The following is a 14,809-nucleotide window of genomic DNA, read 5'->3' as shown; positions in this document are numbered from 1 at the left end:
GGGGCAGTGAATGGCGCACAGCAGATACTTAAGTAACAGTTAAATGGATGAACTATTATCCCCATTTTAGAGATGACAAAATTGAGGCACAAAGCAGTTAAGTAATTTTCCTGAGGCCATAGAGTGACAGGGCAAGGATTTAAGCCCCTGCAGTGGAGGCTCCAAATCCCCTCTCAGCATCATGCATGGATACCCAGCCTGTTTGACCACATTAATAAATGATGGTCCATCTGCTGCTTCTCCTGGATTCATCTCTGCTACTTGAGGCAGGAGCAGAGTTTAGATATAAAGGGAAGGCTTGATTTTAAAATATTTGTTGAATGCCTGCCATTTGCCACACTCTAGGGAAGCAGTGGTATGTAGCAGTGTTTCATCACCTTTAATGTGCTTGGATCTTGTCAAAATGCAAATTCTGATTCAGTAGGTCTAAGGTGGGGCCTGAGGTCCTGCATTTCTAACCAGCTTCCTGGAGATGCCAAGGCCACTGGTCCAAGAATAGCAGTTGGAGGGTGGGCAGCACAGCCCTGCTGTCAGGGAGCTCATAGTCAGGGGGTGGAGGGGAGGGAGTTCACAGTGACATTGCAGAGTGACAGTTACTCCGATAGGATACAGTAGGTGCTGTAGGGCTTGTGAAGGGACAGCCAACTGTCACTTCCCGGAGGAAGTGCATAGGAGGTGAGGTAGATAAAGGAAGTAATGGAAGGGCATTCCAGGAAGAAGGAACAGCATGTGCAAAGAATGGGAGGCTCAAGCAAGGATGGGGCATCTGGGGATGTCTTGACATCCTATGGTGCACCTGCTTCTCCCAGGGCAAATACCGTATCTAAAGGATGGCGTGTTGGGTTTCAAATGCTGTCTTTTCTTGTCTGCAGGCTGGAGCCCAGGTCACCTGCAGATAAACAGCTTACCCTGAATCCCATCCTCAAAGCACTGCTTGGTTCTAGTTGGTATTTCTGATTTCCCGTTTGATGTTTGGAATCCTCTGCCCACTGCTCCTCAGCCCCATGCAATGCACTGGCGTCCCGTGGAAGCCTAATGAGGCAGTTGCCGTGGTAACCCGGTGACATCCCTCTGTAGCTGATGCTAATGCCGTAGCTCCCCAAACCCTGTGCCTGTTTCTCTCTGTTCGGTAAATTAATAACATTTGAATTAAACATATTAATTTACTTCATGTCAATTAATTTGTATGTTAAGCTGCATGCTGGCTTCACCCTCCCCTCCCCCCAACACCCATTAATTAACTCCAGCCAAATTGGGAGCCCATCAGAGAAGGTTGCAATAGCTTCTAGCAAACTGCAATTACAATACTCTGCTCCTATGTAGAAAGGAATCAGTGTCAAAATAATTGCTTTTCACGAGTCTACAGTCAGCTGTCTTGTCAGATAGTTAACTTATAATTATAACCATTTGGATTTTTAAAACTAAAATATGTAACCAAAATACTAGAAGGAAAAGCAGTGGCTGCTAATGCAACTAATTGTGTTGAATATCTCCCTTTTTTCAATCTTTTTTTTCCCAATACCAATCATCTCTCTCTAAGGCTAGTGATGACTAGGCAATTTTGAGTTCTCATTCCAGGAACCATGGTTCCCAAGAGGTACTTACAGAGAAACGTTGAACGCACCAGTGAGTTCCACTGGACCCCAAATGAGCCAGTTTTTGCCTGTCTTTATTTCCTGTCTTTGTGGAGATGGTGGGAAAGCTGGTTCCTCCAAATGAGATTATGTTCCTAGAATCTGCGCTCCCTGGAGGGGCATGGGTACTGCCAAGGGTACTGCCAAGCTTAGTGTGTGCCTTGCTAATCTCATTGGAGCAGCTTCTCTTTCCCCAAACTCTCTTTGCACAGCTTTTTAGCATGTACTGGTGTCTTTCTCCAAGCTTTGGGGCCCAACTCTTTATTTATGGTAAAAACTGGTGTCTGGGAAACTGCACATAGGTGAATGCCACTCACACTTCTTCATTCTGGCAGGAAGTAGAGCTATGGGAAGGTTGATGGCTATGCACAGGCTTCTACCAGTGGTCCAGTATTGCGCTTTTCAGATTGGGTGTGCCGGAGACCTACTCACGTTGTAGCCCTAGATATGATGTGTTATATCCTGGTGGATCCTGGAGCTCCAATTTGTCTACCATCTAATCACCTCCCCCTGCACGTCCAGCCAGCCAGCTGGATGTTGACCAGCTGCATTCTTGCACAGGCTTGCCTCTGTGTTAGGCTCTGGGGATTGAGAGGAGAGTTTGCCCAAAGCCCACCTAGATTAGAGCTGGGACATGACCCCCTTCTTTATCATTGGGGTTTTGTTAAAGAGCAAAACAGGTTTATCATTTCTGCTATTGATTTGTGGAGACCCCTTTTGACTTTTTACAGTCACTAAAGACATTTATCTTCAAATATTTCTTCAAATATTTATCTTCAAATATATTTATCTTCAAATATTTCCTTTGTCAAAGGTTGCTCCTATCTGTAGTTTACAAAGGTTTGTTTTGGGATAGAAAGTAAGAAAAAAAAAAACCCAACAACATCTACATGGCATGTGCACACACATGCACACACCTCTCAGTTTATCCATTTTCCTGGAGTTGTAACTGCTTCTCCTCCAGCTTGGGCAGATGGGTGTTTATTACCAGGGTAAAGAATTGCAGGAATGAGGGTACCACAAGTTACTAAAGATTTAAGGACAGGATGCTAAAAAATGCCTTTGCAGGTTTTACAAGTATAAGGGGACCTACCTGTTTTATGTATGCAGGAAAATTGAATTTACGATCTCCTCTAAACCAGCAGCTCTGCCTCTTGACCCAGCAACTGCTGCACCGTAGGCAGTTAATGAATATTTATTTTAAGGTCCCGGGTTTCTTTATGTCTTTATACAAGCCTCTAATCTATTTTGTGCCTGCTTTTTCTCCTGACTTCAAAATAGACGTGATAGCTTCCTTCCTCATAGATATGTCAGGAATTGGTTGAAAAGCCATTTGTAGGACTTTTCCATGCTACCTGGCGTGCCAACTTGTAACCCTCCTAATTGGAGGGCTTGAATACTATTTGCTTATAATCTATTTGTAATTATTAGTCATTTACTTCATAGGGTTGGTTTGGAGGCACCTGAAGAGGTATGTCCAAATACCACGTGTATATCAGTAAGTGGACTTCAATAAGGTTCTATGTTGATATAATTATATGCAAAGAAAGAATTGATCAGTAGTACAGGGAGGATTCCCAGAACAAATAATTTGTTTCCTTCCTCATCATGAGGCTTCATGAGCCGATTCTTGCAGAGTGGCTAGTTCTGGCCAGATGAAGGATGCTCAGTGAGGATTTTGCAGGTGACCAGTACTGACGTAATTCATTATCTCGTGTAGGCAGAGAGAATGGTTTTCTTTGTTCTGGAAATGCATGGGGAAGATGCCGCTTTGGCCTTGTCTAATTTTCAAGAAAAATGAGAAGATACATTTTAGGACATGCAGTCTTCCTTCCTGAGAATAAAAGGCAGAGAGCTTTCCTTTCAGTTCTGTTGCCGGCTAGATTTTTGCTATAGGATTTGAAAATAACGGAGTTGGGTTGTCATGGCAATGCATCCCGTGTTGTAGTTTTGATATTGTGGCTGATTTCTCAACACTACTTTTATTTCAAGAACTGCTGAAAGTTTCTCGATACTCTGCTTCAAGGGCACGCGGATTGGCAGCTTAGACGTCGGATGAAGGAGCAGGTGTGAGGCTTGCCTTCCTTCCTGGGTGTCGTTGACAGAGTGGAATTCTTGAGTCTCTGAGATTGAGAGAAAAATCTAAAGAAACTTGGTGTCCTTATTTAACAAAACCGCTTTTGTACACCTAACATCTCTGGGAACTGCTGGGCCGAACTTTTTTCTCCAAACAAAATTATTTCCCAACTTGGGAACGTGTATATTACATCTGATGGCTGGTGGTCCTTAATGATCATTGATACCTTCTATTCCCTTGGTCTGCCCAACCTGCTACTCCCTTGGGGTCTTCTTAGACTCCTCCTCTCTGGCCTGTCTAATGGGTCACCAAGCCTTGTCATTTTTTAGAATGATAAACACCATTTGTTGAGCGCTTTCTCAGTGTTTGACACCATCCTAAGTGCATTGCATGCAATATCAAACTTAACTTTGACATCAACCCTGTGAGGCTGATAACATTCCTTATTCTTCTCAGGACATAGATAGGAACATGGAGGCATAAGAAGATCAAATTACTTGCTCAAGTTCACACAGAATAGGGATGGCAGGGTCAGGGTTCAAACCCAGAGCCTGTGCTCTTAGCCCCTGTGCCTACACTGCCCACATTCTGTCTCCTTCGTGCCTATAGAGTCCACCAGCCTCTGTCCATCCCCACCATGAGCTCAGACTCCCCTTGTCTCTTCTTTTTCTTTTTTCTTTTTTTTGCGGTACGCGGGCCTCTCCTGTTGCCGAGCACAGGCTCCGGACGCGCAGGCTCAGCGGCCATGGCTCACGGGAGCAGCCGCTCCGCGGCATGTGGGATCTTCCCAGACCGGGGCGCGAACCCGTGTCCCCTGCATCGGCAGGCGGACTCCCAACCACTGCACCACCAGGGAAGCCCTCTCCTTGTCTCTTGCTGAAATCACTGCCCCAGCCTCCTGAACTTGTCCCTCTCTCTCAGTCTGGCCCATTTCCAATCTGTTCTTCATGCTGCCACCATAGTGATTGTTTTGAATTTCCATCATAGTTATCCCCCATCCCACCCCTGCTCGACGCCTTCAATGGACTCTCAGTGTCTCCCTGATGTCGCCCTAACTCCTTAATGTGTATGTGCCTCCTGTGTGTTCTGCCCCCGTGCTTGAAATGATAGTGAAAATATCCGTGAACTTGATAATGATGAGAACTGACATTTACTGAGCATATGCAAAGTGCCAAATGCGTTATGGGGATCATCTCGTTGGATCCTCTCAACAACTCTAATTGGAGCTGGATCGGCTTCAGACAGGGGCAGTGTGACTCCCGGCCCTCGACTTTTAACCACATCGTCCTGCTTTCCCTGCTTTCTGCACCCCGGGTGTACCGAGCAACTTGCAGTCTCCCCAGGGGCTGTGTGTTATCTCACATCTGGACCTCCACCCTGAGCCTCCCCACTGCCTAGCACTGTGCCTGGCACATGAAGACGTTTGTTGAATGAATGGAAGAACTTCACAGAAGATGTCATACTGTTCAGAATCCACTGGGGCCACTAACGTATCAGAGGGGGAAACAAGCCCAGTAACACAAGACAAAGCCAAAAGAGAAACCAGGGACGGGGAGGATTACCGAGGGAGGATGAGTAAAACCAGAGGTGGGAGAGGACAGGACTTGAGAGCCAAGATGGGCAACTGATTTTGTCTCTAACCTGAGAGGTAACGCTGGGAATACACAGCTAGGTGACCAGTGGGGTCAGGAATCAAAGTGGCAGAGGCTCTGAATTCCACAAACCAGGGATGGAGGATGCTGTGTAATTCCTGGAGACAGTAAGGCAGCTCTGTTGACACTGAGGACTTGATTACTTCCCACCAACTGACTGAGCTACAGGGGTCACCTTCTCCTGGCTGTGCAAGTACCAAGTTAGATACTGGATAAGGCTGTTAAAACAGGCTGGTGAAAAGCCTTGCCAAAGAGCTTGCGATTTTATTGTGTAATCTACGGAGAGCCACTGGAAGGCAATTTGAAGCACACAAGTTCTCCCCAGCCTGCTGGGAAGTTTAGATTAATACCTAATCACAGCAGCCATGGCAGAGCTTCCAGAAGCCCAAGTCAAGGAAAGCAGATGAAATTGAAATCCTCTCCTAGCAAAAGCAGTTTCTCATTACTTCTTCATTCCTCAAACACACGCAAGGGAGACTCAGAATTTGTAAAGGGAAGTAAACCTGGGAAGCAGTGTTTAGTTCTCTGTTAACCCAGCTCACTCTTCACTGGAGCTGGAACTAGCAGATTTTCTCTTCCATCCAGGCAGGGCGATTCACTTAGGGGGATGAGCATGGAAAACCTGACCTGGAGTGACGTTGGGCCCAGCAAGGCTGTGTTTCCATTGTGTGCCTCTGATTGCTGAATGGAGTTATTAGCTCCACTAAGAATGTCATCTAAATATAAATCTCCTGTCTGACTAATAGATAAATGCTCCTTTTTGCCTTGATTTTCCAAACAACCTATATCAGGTGTCTGGACATAATGGCAAAGCTAGACCTGGACTCACACCACAAAAGGGAAAAGAAATGTACATGATCACGAGCTAATTTAAATGTAGCAGGAGCCATGTGGGTGTTTCCTTTTAGCTAACCTTTTCTCCCCCATGCCCCACCCCACCCCGGTGCTTTTGCAAAAACTTTCTGAGAGCTCCTGGGAGACTTCATCCAGCCTGACTGCAATGAGAGACTGAAATAAGGACCGAATTGGTTAATTCTAATATTGCACCATTAAGGGAAATGATTTCTTTTCCATGGAGCCAAATTGGATTAATTCTATGCATGCAGAGTATACTTAACAAATGGCATAATTCAAAGGTGCAGAGCTGGGTCACGGACGATTTGCTTCTTTGTTTTTCAACTGACAAGGCGTTTGCCATTTACACTCCGAATTAAATGTGCTGGGTTTGAACATTCTAGTGGTCGTTGCTGTTGGTCGACGGGCTTTGATGCGTTTATTTTTTTCCCCTAGATTATATACGTAATGCTACAGATTACCACTGGTGGAGTTAAAACACAGCCAGAAGAGAGAGTTCACCGTTCACTGGTTGCATTTAGTGCCTGATCAGAATACAGAGTGCCATCAATCCAATTTACCCCTTGATTATCAGCCTGCTCTGTGTAATTAAGGGATGAGGCCTGGCTTGCTGCCCTTTCTTCACCCAGTAAGGACTGGTCTGAAGCATTAAGTTCTGAAGGCAGAGTTGGCCTTGTGGTGACATCCCCAATGGCACCTATTGGGCAGGTGACAAAGATGGGGGAAGGCTCTGTGCCCTCAGCACTTACAGGGAGCAGCATGCGGTGGGGGTGGGGGGCGTGATAAGGCTCTGTTAAAGCTTTCATTAGGTGAGAGATGACAGAGAGACAGCAATCTTAAGTTTCTTCCTCTTATACCTGCAGGCTGAGCCCTGACAAAGTTATAAAGAACGTCCTGGCATTCCCCTTCGCCCGCAACACACACCTTCTTTTGCTCCTTCTACAGTGACACCGGGAGGTGTAACTGCATCTCTGGTCTCGCAAGAGGTACTAGCCTGATGGAAGGGCAGATAGAGCAACAGCCTGCTGCTGTCGGCGTCCGTGGTTGCCACCATGGAATTGTGTCGTGATTGACAAAAATTTGCCAAAGACAGCATTTGAGGGTGTACAGTTTCTTTAATGCCAAAGGCCATGGTTTCAGAAATAACGCAGAGTGCTCCTGGATGGAGGGACAGACAGCTACCCAGGTCTTCCTAATGCCCCTGTGGACTTGTAGCTGAAGATAAATCACCTGCCCCAAAGCAAGGATTTGGCCAGATGTGAGAAGTTTCTTCTGCTATTCTTATGGGGACTTTTGGACTCTCTTATTCACCCCCTGTCCCCACAGCTAGGTTTCTGGCTATGTGTCTGCTCACTCATCAGATGCAAATATCTTCTGACAAAAAACCTCCAATATATTTACTGTGAGATGCAGGGAAACCATTTCCTAGGAGCATCCCTCAGCAAACTCAGGCTTCAGCCTGTCTGAGGTCCACTTTGGCTAGAAATAAATATTTACAAAGGTCTTAGGAAGTGTTTCTCTGAGAGAATCTGGGAAGGCTTCATAGAGGAGGCATCATTTGACCTGAGTTTTGTTGCAAGAAGAGGAGTTTTCTAGGTAAACTTTGGAAGGAAGGAGCATCCCTGGCAAGGGAACCAGCACATGCAAAGGAGAGGAGGCACAAAAGTATGCCTTTGGGATAACTGAAGTTTGGCATGGTGGAGAAGAAGCTGAGCTGGACAGGGGGGTTTCTGTCCCAACATGGGTGGCCTCAGGTCCAAGGCATATGGAGATTTCAGCAGTTTGGGGTGGGAGGAAGGAAGCTGGGAAGGGCAAGACCTTTATTGAGAGGTACTAACTCAGCTCCAGAGGTCAGAGCATGTGGCTCTCCAGGCTCAGTGTGGTTCAGGCTGTGCTGCAGTGAGTGGAGGGTTTGCATGTTTGAGCACACTGGTCCACGTGTGTTCCATGCATGGGCAGGTTTCATTCCACGTATTAACCTAATATCTGAATGTTGGACTCTTTTTGACAAAATTATACATGTGGTAGGATATTTAGAAAATACAGTAAAATAGGTGTGTGAATTGCCTATAACCCCATCAACTGAAGGTAACTACTGTTAATCTTTGGGGGTCTGTTGTTTATATACACATGTTTTCTGAACAAATATAGGATCACATAGTATGGATCATTTTATTTTATTTATTTATTTTTAAAACATCTTTATTGGAGTATAATTGCTTTACAACGGTGTGTTAGTTTCTGCTTTATAACAAAGTGAATCAGCTATATATATACATATATTCCCATTTCTCCTCCCTCTTGTGTCTTCCTCCCATCCTCCCTGTCCCAACCCTCCAGGTGGACACAAAGCACCGAGCTGATCTCCCTGTGCCATGTGGCTGCTTCCCACTAGCTATCTATTTTACATTTGGTAGTGTATATATGTCTATGCCACTCTCTCACTTCGTCCCAGCTTACCCTTCCCCTCCCTGTGTCCTCAAGTCCATTCTCTACATCTGCGTCTTTATTCCTGTCCTGATCCTAGGTTCTTCAGAACCATTTTTTTTTTTTTTTAGATTCCATATATATGTGTTAGCATATGGTATTTGTTTTTCTCTTTCTGACTTACTTCACTCTGTATGACAGTCTCTAGGTCCATCCACCGCGCTGCAAATTACTCAATTTCGTTTCTTTTTATGGCTAATATTCCATTGTATATATGTGCCACATCTTCTTTATCCACGCATCTGTCAATGGACACTTAGGTTGCTTCCATGTCCTGGCTGTTGTAAATAGTGCTGCAGTGAACCTTGTGATACATGACTCTTCTTGAATTATGGTTTTCTCAGGGTATATGAGCAGTGGTGGGATTGCTGGGTCATATGGTAGTTCTGTTTTTAGTTCTTTAAGGAACCTCCATACTGTTCTCCATAGTGGCTGTATCGATTTACATTCCCACCAACAGTGCAAGAGGGTTCCCTTTTTTCCACACCCTCTCCAGCATTTATTGTTTGTAGATTTTTTGATGATGGCCATTCTGACTGGTGTGAGGTGATACCTCGTTGTAGTTTTGATTTGCATTTCTCTAATGATTAGTGATGTTGAACATCCTTTCACGTGTTTGTTGGCAATCTGTATGTCTTCTTTGGAGAAATGTCTATTTAGGTCTTCTGCCCATTTTTGCATTGGGTTGTTTGTTTTTTGATATTGAGTTGCATGTGCTGCTTGTATATTTTGGAGATTAATCCTTTGTCAGTTGCTTCATTAGCAACTATTTTCTGCCATTCTGAGGGTTGTATTTTTGTCTTGTTTATGGTTTCCTTGGCTGTGCAAAAGCTTTGAAGTTTCATTAGGTCCCATTTGTTTATTTTTATTTCCATTTCTCTAGGAGGTGGGTCAAAAGGATCTTGCTATGATTTATGTCATAGAGTGTTCTGCCGACGTTTTTCTTCTCTAAAAGTTTTATAGTGTCTGGCCTTACATTTAGGTCTTTAATCCATTTTGAGTTTATTTTTGTGTATGGTGTTAGGGAGTGTTCTAATTTCATTCTTTTAAGTGTAGCTGTCCAGTTTTCCCAGCACCACTTATTAAAGAGGCTGTCTTTTCTCCATTGTATATTCTTGCCTCCTTTATCAAAGATAAGGTGACCATAAGTGCGTGGGTTTATCTCTGGGCTTTCTATCCTATTCCATTTATCTATATTTCTGTTTTTGTGCCAGTACCATACTGTCTTGATTACTGTAGCTTTGTAATATAATCTGAAGTCAGGGAGTATGATTCCTCCAGCTCCATTTTTCTTTCTCAAGATTGCTTTTGGTATTCGGGGCCTTTTGTGTTTCCATACAAATTGTGAAATTTTTTGTTCCAGTTCTGTGAAAAATGCCAAAACTTTTTGGCTTTACAAAAGTCATTGATTAGCTCTAGTAGTTTTCTGGTAGCGACTTTAGGATTCTCTATGTATAGTATCATGTCACCTGCAAACAGTGACAGTTTTACTTCTTCTTTTCCGATTTGGATTCCTTTTACTTCTTTTTCTTCTCTGATTGCTGTGGCTAAAACTTCCAAAATTATGTTGAATAATAGTGGTGAGAGTGGGAAACCTTGTCTTGTTCCTGATCTTAGTGGAAGTGGTTTCAGGTTTTCACCATCGAGAAGCATGCTGGCTGTGGGTTTGTCATATATGGCCTTTATTATGTTGAGGTAAGTTTCCTCTATGCCTACTTTCTGGAGGGTGTTTATGAAAAATAGGTGTTGAATTTTGTCAAAACCTTTTTCTGCATCTATTGAGATGGTCATATGGTTTTTCTTCTTCAACTTGTTAATATGGTGTATCACATTGATTGATTTGCGTATATTGAAGAATCCTTGCATTCATGGGATAAACCCCACTTGATCATGGTGTATGGTGTATGATACCTTTAATGTGCTGCTGGATTCTGTTTGGTAGTATTTTGTTGGGGATTTTTACATCTATGTTCATCAGTGATATTGACCTATAGTTTTCTTTTTTTGTGACATCTTTGTCTGGTTCTGGTATCAGGGTGGTGGTGGCTTCGTGGAATGAGTTTGGGAGTGCTTCTCCCTCTGCTATATTTTGGAAAAATTTGAGAAGGATAAGTGTTAGCTTTTCTCTAAATGTTTGATAGAATTCACCTGTGAAGCCATCTGGTCCTGGACTTTTGTTTGTCAGAAGGTTTTTAATCACAGTTTCAATTTCAGTGCTTGTAATTGGTCTGTTTGTATTTTCTATTTCTTCCTGGTTCCATTTTGGAAGTTTGTGCTTTTCTATGAATTTGTCCATTTCTTCCAGGTTGTCCATTTTATTGGCGTAGAGTTGCTTGTAGTGATCTCTCATGATCCTTTGTGTTTCTGCAGTGCCAGTTGTTAGTTCTCCTTTTTCATTTCTAATTCTATTGATTTGAGTCTTCTCCCTTTTTTTCTTGATGAGTTTGGCTAATGGTCTATCAGTTTTGTTTATCTTCGGAAAGAACCAGCTTTTAGTTTTATTGATCTTTGCTACTGTTTCCTTCATTTCTTTTTCATTTATTTCTGATCTGATCTTTATGATTTCTTTCCTTCTGCTAACTTTTCTTTTTCTTCTTCTTTCTCTAATTCCTTTAGGTGTAAGGTTAGGTTGTCTATTTGAGATGTTTCTCGTTTCTTGAGGTAGAATTGTATTGCTATAAACTTCCCTCTTAGAACTGCTTTTGCTCTATCCCTTAGGTTTTGGGTCGTTGTGTTTTCATTGTCATTTGTTTCTGGGTATTTTTTGATGTCCTCTTTGATTTCTTCAGTGATCTCTTGGTTATTTAATAGCGTATTGTTTAGCCTCCATGTGTTTGTATTTTTTACAGATTTTTTCCTGTAATTGATATCTAGTCTCTTCATGTTGTGGGTGGAAAAGTGACTTGATATTATTTGAATTTTTCTCAAATTTACCAAGGCTTGATTTGTGACCTAAGATACGATCTATCCTGGAGAATGTTCCATGAGCACTTGAGAAGAAAGTGTATTCTGTTATTTTTGGATGGAATGTCCTATAAGTATCAATTAAGTCCATCTTGTTTAATGTATCATTTCAAGCTTGTGTTTCCTTATTTATTTTCATTTTGGATGATCTGTCCATTGGTGAAAGTGAGGTGTTATAGTCCCCTACTATGATTGTGTTATTGTCGATTTCCCCTTTTATGGCTGTTAGCATTTGCCTTATGTATTGAGGTGCTCCTATGTTGAGTGCATAAATATTTACAATTGTTATATCTTCTTCTTGGATTGATCCCTTGATCATTATGCAGTGTCCTTCTTTGTCTCTTGTAATAGTGTTTATTTTAAAGTCTATTTTGTCTGATATGAGAATTGCTACTCCAGCTTTCTTTTGATTTCCATTTGCATGAAATATCTTTTTCCATCCCCCCACTTTCAGTCTGTATTTGGATGTGTCCCTAGGTCTGAAGTGGGTCTCTTGTAGACAGCATATATGTGGGTCTTGTTTTTGTATCCATTCAGCCACTCCGTGTCTTTTGGTTGGAGCATGTAATCCATTTACATTTAAGGTAATTATTGATATGTATGTTCCTTTTACCCTTTTCTTAATTGTTTTGGGTTTGTTATCGTAGGTCTTTTCCTTCTCTTGTGTTTCCTTCTTGAGAAGTTCCTTTAGCATTTGTTGTAAAGCTGTTTTGGAGGGGCTGAATTCTCTTAGCTTTTGCTTGTCTGTAAAGGTTTTAATTCCTCCATCAAATCTGATCGAGATCTTTGCTGGGTAGAGTAATCTTGGCTGTAGGTTTTTCTCTTTCATCACTTTATATATGTCTTGCCAGTCCCTTCTGGCTTGCAAAGTTTCTGCTGAAAGATCAGCTGTTAACCTTGTGGGAATTCCCTTATCTGTTATTTCTTGCTTTTCCCTTGCTGCTTTTAATATTTTTTTCTTTGTATTTAATTTCTGATACTTTGATAAATATGTATCTTGGTGTGTTTCTCCTTGGATTTATCCTGTATGGGACTCTCTGGTTCCTGGACTTATTGACTATTTCCTTTCCCATATTAGAGAAGTTTTCAACATAATCTCTTCAAATATTTTCTCAGTCCCTTTCTTTTTCTCTTCTTCTGGTACCCCTATAATGTGAATGTTGGTGTGTTTAATGTTGTCCCAGAGGTCTCTGAGACTGTCCTCTGTTCTTTTCATTGTTTTTTCTTTATTCTGCTCTACAGTAGTTACATCCACTATTTTATCTTCCATGTCACTTACCCGTTTTTTTGCCTCAGTTATTCTGCTATTGATTCCTTCTAGAGAATTTTTAATTTCATTTATTGTGTTTTTCATTATTGTTTGTTTGCTCTTTAGTTCTTCTAGTTCCTTGTTAAATGTTTCTTGTATTTTCTCCATTCTATTTCCAAGATCTTGGATCATCTTTACTATCATTACTCTGAATTCTTTTTCAGGTAGGCTGCCTATTTCCTCTTCATTTGTTTGGTCTGGTGGGTTTTTACCTTGCTCCTTCATCTGCTGTGTGTTTCTGTGTCTTCTCATTTTGCTTAACTTACTGTGTTTGGGGTCCCCTTTTCACAGGCTGCAGGTTTGTAGTTCCTATTGTTTTTGGTGTCTGCCCCCAGTGGGTAAGTTTGGTTCACTGCATTGTGTAGGTCCTGGTGCGGGGAGACTGGTGCCTGTGTTCTGGTGGATGAGGCTGAATCTTGTCTTTCTGGTGGGCAGGACCATGTCCAGTGGTGTGTTTTGGAGTGTCTGTGAACTTAGTGTGACTTTAGGCAGCCTCTCTGCTAATGGGTGGGGTTGTGTTCCTCTCTTGCTAGTTGTTTTGCATAGGGTGTCCAGCACTGTAGCTTGCTGGTTGTTGAGTGGAGCCGGATCTTAGCATTGTGATGGAGATCTCTGGGAGAGCTTTCGCCGTTTAATATTACATGGGGCTAGGAGGTCTCTGGTGGACCACTGTCCTGAACTTGGCTCTCCTACCTCAGAGGCTCAGGCCTGACACCCAGTCGGAGCACCAAGACCCTGTCAGCCACTTGGCTCAGAAGAAAAGGGAGGGAAAAAAAGAAACAAAGAAAGAATAAAATAAAAAAGTTATTAAAATTAAAATAATGTTATTAAAAATAAAAAAATTAAAAAGTCATAAAAACAAAGAAAGAAGAGAGCAACCAAACAAAAAAACAAATCCACCAATGATAACAAGTGCTAAAAACTACACACAGAAAAAAAAAAAAAGCAAAAAAACAGACAGACAGAACCCTAGGACAAATGGTAAAAGCAAAGCTATACAGACAAAATCACACAGAGAAGCATACACATACACACTCACAAAAGGAGAAAAAGGAAAAAAATATATATATAAAAAAAGAAGAGAGCAACCAAATCTATAAACAAATCTACCAATGATAATAAGCTCTAAATACTAAACTAAAATAAACATAAAGCTAGAAACAAACTAGATGCAGAAAGAAACCCCAAGTCTACAGTAGTTCCCAAAGTCCACCACCTGTTTTGGGATGATTCATTGTTGATTCAGGTATTCCACAGATGCAGGGTACATAAAGTTCATTGTGGGGATTTAATCTGCTGCTCCTGAGGCTGCGGGGAGAGATTTCCCTTTCTCTTCTTTGTTCGCACAGCTCCTGGGGTTCAGCTTTGGATTTGGCCCCACCTCTGCATGTAGGTCACCTGAGGGCATCTGTTCCTCCCTGACAGGAGGGGGTTAAAGTAGCAGCTGACTGGGGGGTCTCGCTCACTCAGGACAGGGGGAGGGAGGGGTACAGAATGCGGGGGAAGCCTGTGGCAGCAGATGCCAGCATGACATTGTACCATCCTGAGGCACGCCTTGTGTTCTCCCGGGGAAGTTGTCCCCTGGATCATGGGACCCTGGCCGTGGCGGCTGCACAGGCTCCTGGGAAGGGAGGTGTGGATAGTGACCTGTGCTTGCACACAGGCTTCTTGGTGGCTGCAGCAGCAGTATTGGCATCTCATGCCCATCTCTGGTGTCCACACTGGTAACCGCGGCTCGCGCCCATCTCTGGAGCTCGTTTAGGTGGTGCTCTGAATCCCCTCTCCTCGCGCACCCTGAAACAATGGTCCCTTGCCTCTTAGGCAGTTCCAG

The 14,809-nt window shown here is 42.9% G+C and overlaps 1 pseudogene; it reads right to left on the bottom strand.

The window, feature by feature from the left end:
* Positions 1-7,350, bottom strand: part of LOC114898040 — a 43,670-nt pseudogene extending 36,320 nt beyond the window's left edge.
* Between the last annotated feature and the right edge of the window lie 7,459 nt (positions 7,351-14,809).

The sequence above is a fragment of the Monodon monoceros genome, unplaced genomic scaffold (assembly GCF_005190385.1).
Source record: "Monodon monoceros isolate NGI ecotype Baffin Bay Population unplaced genomic scaffold, NGI_Narwhal_1 Super_Scaffold_18, whole genome shotgun sequence".
Taxonomy (NCBI): domain Eukaryota; kingdom Metazoa; phylum Chordata; class Mammalia; order Artiodactyla; family Monodontidae; genus Monodon; species Monodon monoceros.
The sequence above is the reverse complement of the archived record's forward strand: the minus strand, read 5'-3'. Positions and strand labels throughout refer to the sequence as shown.